Consider the following 4364-nt stretch of genomic DNA (forward strand, 5'->3'; position numbering starts at 1 on the left):
GTCTGTCATAAAAAAGCATTAATACTTTCAGTAAAAGGAAGAAAAATTGACATTCCACTTCTTAAATACAAAATAGTTGAAGGAAACTTTTTTTTTACTGGCCAAAATACAGTACTGTACCAAAGCAATTAAACTTTATTGTTGACAAATGTGCATAATAAAGACAGGAATGTGGGCTAGGTGGGTGGAGTACACAAACTTTCCCGGGCTGACCTTTGGTCCTGGCTCAAATTCATTTACAGTAAACCTGATAGGATCTAGTGAGGAGGGTAACAAGTGTAAGTAGAAAGATAAAGCATTTCTTAAGGGCTTAAATATGTGCCAAGAAAGTAAGGTAGTTATCTGTAACATGTAAATGGCTTTGATCTATATTCCAGATATAAGGGTCAAAAGGATATAATTAGATATAATTTTAGTCTGGAGCACTCTGCCCAGCTTTTGTTAGCTTCCAGTGGTAGTTATCACAAAACAGAAGTCTGCCTACCCTTATCAGGGCTGGTTCTGGTCACTAACCACTAGCTGACTGAAAGCCCAGAAAGGTAGAACCCTTATAGTGCAGGTAGGTAGTAGAGTAGATAGTTGCGGGGCCAGGAGTCAGGAAGACTCATCTTCCTTAGTTCAAGTACAGTCTCAGACACTTACTAGTTTACAATCTCAGACATTTGCTAGTTCTGTGACCCTGAGCAAGTCACTTAACCTCTGTTTGCCTCAGTTTCCTTATCTGTAAAAATGGGGTTAATAAAAATGGGGATAACAACTCCCAGGGTTGTTGTGAAGATCAAACATATTTGTTATATTATTATATATTGTTATATATTATATTTGTTATATTATATATAACAAATAAATGTTAGCTATTATTATTATTATTTTTTTATGCTTCACTAAGGGCAAGCCCAGCAAAAACACTGTCACACTCAATGAGAAGCAGGCCTAGCAAGCCCAGTGGAACAATCAACCCATCAGAGATAACTCACTCATTAACAACCAGGCCTGGGCACATCACAAAACATCTGCAAAATATTTTCTTTACTGGGTATGAACTACTCTTCTACATAAATTCCCTATTTGTAGGCGTTCTTGCTCCATCATGTATAATCCCTATGCACACCCACTTTCCCCATTGACAGTGTATATATATGTATTTGTGGGAAAATGTGACCTATGTTTATGGGAGAATGTTTTAATGATTTTTTTTAACTGTTCTATTTCATTAAATGACTTTGCTTTGAATGGGTAAATGGATAAAGCATTTATTAAGCATTTACTGTGGGCCAACGGTGAGCTAAGCAGTGAGGATACAAATACAGAGACAGTCCTTTTCAACTCAGAGAGATTACCTTCTAATGGGAGAGACAATAGGTATAGAGGAGTGAGAAGCAGTGAGCAGTGGGCAGGGGAGCCTGTTTTGGTGTAGAAGTCAGAGATGGTTGACCGTTGATGTGTAAAAGGGCAATTGAGTGACATGCTCTTTCCAGACTTAATGGTAATCTTGATTTTGATTACTTTCCCCAGAGCAAGGGGTAGAAAGTGGTAGTGGAAGGTACATGCATAGCAGCTGAAGGGCAAAGCAGCAAGCTCTAAGTAAAGCACAGTAAAGTGATTGAGGCTAGCTAGATACAGTTAGCTTTCACCAGTGAGGACAGGACAGCCTCAGGCTGGGAGCTAGAGGACTAATTAAGGTGTATGAGGGAGGTATGACAGGAAAATGACAATAGAGTATGGTTGGGTGGCTAGGGATGGTTAAAAATGTTGAGCTCTTGCCAGTTTTGAACTGTGTCCTCAGCTTAACAGAGAAAAAAAATACTTTTGGATGGAGCCCATATAGCTATCATTTTCAGTTGATGTTGACCTACAGACCAATTGGAAAATACAGCTCCTTCCTTCCTTCTCTCTCTCCTTCTCCCTCTGCCTACATAGGGTATAATACCCTTACCTGTGGGTGCTCTGCCCAAAGGAATATAAATTTTGATTGCTGAAACCTCACAAGATACTTTGGGGTTTACAGGATAGATTTTTTTTTAAGGCAATTGGGGTTAAGTGACTTGCCCAGGGTCATACAGCTAGTAAGTGTCAAGTGTTTATTCTGAAGCCGAATTTGAACTCAGGTCCTCCTGACTTCAGGGCCAGTGCTTTATCTACTGCACCACCTAGTGGCCCCACTAGATTTCTTTCTTTTTTCTTTTTCTTTTTTGTTTTAATATAAATTTGTTTATTTTTAGTTTTCAACATTCACTTCCACAAGTTTTTGAGTTCCAAATTTTCACCCCATCTCCCCCTCCCCCCCAAGATCATGCATTCTGAATATCCCTTCCCCTAGTCTGCCTCTCTTCTATCTCTCTCCCCTTCTCTTATCCCCTTCCCCTTCTATTTTCCTGTAGGCAGGATAGACTTCTGTACCCCATTTCCTGTATTTCTTATTTCCCAGTAGCATGTGAAAACATTTTTTTAAACATATGTTTTTAAAACTTTAGGCTTCAAATTTTCTCTCTTCCTCCCTCCCCACCCACCCTCATTGAAAAGGCAAGCAACTCAATATAAGTTGTACATGTGCAGTTATGCAAAACACTTCCATAGTAGACATGTTGTGAAAAACTAACTCTATTCCCTTAATCCTATCCTGCCCTCCCATTTATTCTATTCTTTCTTTTGACCCTGTCCCTCCTCAGAAGTATTTGCTTCTGATTACCCTCTTTCCCAATCTGCCCTCCTCTCTATCACCCCCTGCTCTCTTGTCCCCTTCTCCCCTATTTTCCTGTAGGGTAAGACAGATTTCCATACCCAATTGAATGTGTATGTTATTCCTCCTTAAGCCAAATCCTATGAGAATAAGATTCCTCATTCCCTCTCACCTTCCCCTGTTTCCCCTCCACTGTGAAGAGACTTTTCTGTTTTTTTTTGTGAGATAATTTACCCCATTCTACCTCTCCCTTTCTTCTTCTCGAGTATATCCTCTCTCATCCCTTAATTTTATTCTCCAGATATGACCCCTTAATCTTCAACTCACTCATCTATACATATACATACAATTTTTTTCCTCCAACTACCCTAATACTGACAAAGTCTCATGAGTTATAAATATCATCTTTCCATGCAGGAATGTAAACAGTTCAATCTTAATAAGTCTCTTATGATTTCTCTTTCCTGTTTACCTCTTCATGTTCTACTGGAGTCCTGTATTTGAAAGTCAAATTTTCTATTCAGCTCTGGTCTTTTCATCAGGAATGCTTGAAAGTCCTCTATTTCACTGAATGACCATTTTTTCCCCTGAAGGATTATACTCAGTTTTGCTGGGTAGGTGATTCTTGGTTGTAATCCTATCTCCTTTGCCCTCTGGAATATTATATTCCATGCCCTGCGGTCCTTTAATGTAGAAGCTGCTAAATCTTGTGTTATCCTGATTGTGTTTCCACAGTACTTGAAGTTTCCTTCTGGCAGCTTGTAATATTTTCTCCTTGACCTGGGAATTCTGGAATTTGGCTATAATATTCCTAGGAGTTTTCCTTTGGGGATCTCTTTCAGGGGGAGATCTGTGGATTCTTTCAATTTCTATTTTGTCCTCTGGTTCTACTTGATAATTTCTTGAAAGATGATGTCTAGGCTCTTTTTTTGATCATGGCTTTCAGATAGTCCAATAATTTTTAAATTCTCTCTCCTGGATCTATTTTCCAGGTCAGTTGTTTTTCCAATGAGATATTTCACACTGTTTTCTAATTTTTCATTCTTTTGGATTTGTTTTACAGTGTCTTGATTTCTCATAAAGTCTTCCAATTGCTCTATTCTAATTTTTAAGGAAGTATTTTCTTCAGTAATCTTTTGGACTTCCTTTTCCATTTGGCCAATTTTTCTTTTTAGGGCATTTTTCTCCTCATTGGCTTTTTGGACCTCTTTTGCCATTTGGGTTAGGCTGTTTTTTAAGGTGTTCAGTATTTTTTTGGGTCTCCTTTCGCAAGCTGTTGACTTGTTTTTCATGATTTTCTTGCATCACTCTCATTTCTCTTCCCAGTTTTTCCTCCACTTCCCTTACTTGCTTCTCAAAATCCCTTTTGAGCTCTTCCAAGGCCTGGGACTGATTCATATTTTTCTTGGAGGCTTTGGATGTAGGAGCTTTGACTTTGTTGTCTTCTTCTGGTTGTATGTTTTGATCTTCTTTTTCACCAAAGTAAGATAATATAGTCTGACTCTTTTTGCACTGCTTGCTCATGATCCCAGCCAATTACTTGAGTTTTAAACTCTTTGTTAAGGTAAGAGTCTGCTTCCAATGTGGAGAATGTACTGTCTCAAGCTTCAGGGGTTTGTGTAGCTGTTTTCAGAGATACTTGTAGGGACCTGTAAATTTTCAGTTCTTCCAAGGTGGTATGATA

The sequence above is a fragment of the Phascolarctos cinereus genome, unplaced genomic scaffold (genome assembly GCF_003287225.1).
Source record: "Phascolarctos cinereus isolate Bilbo 61053 unplaced genomic scaffold, phaCin_HiC Scaffold_7;HRSCAF=346, whole genome shotgun sequence".
Taxonomy (NCBI): Eukaryota; Metazoa; Chordata; class Mammalia; order Diprotodontia; family Phascolarctidae; genus Phascolarctos; species Phascolarctos cinereus.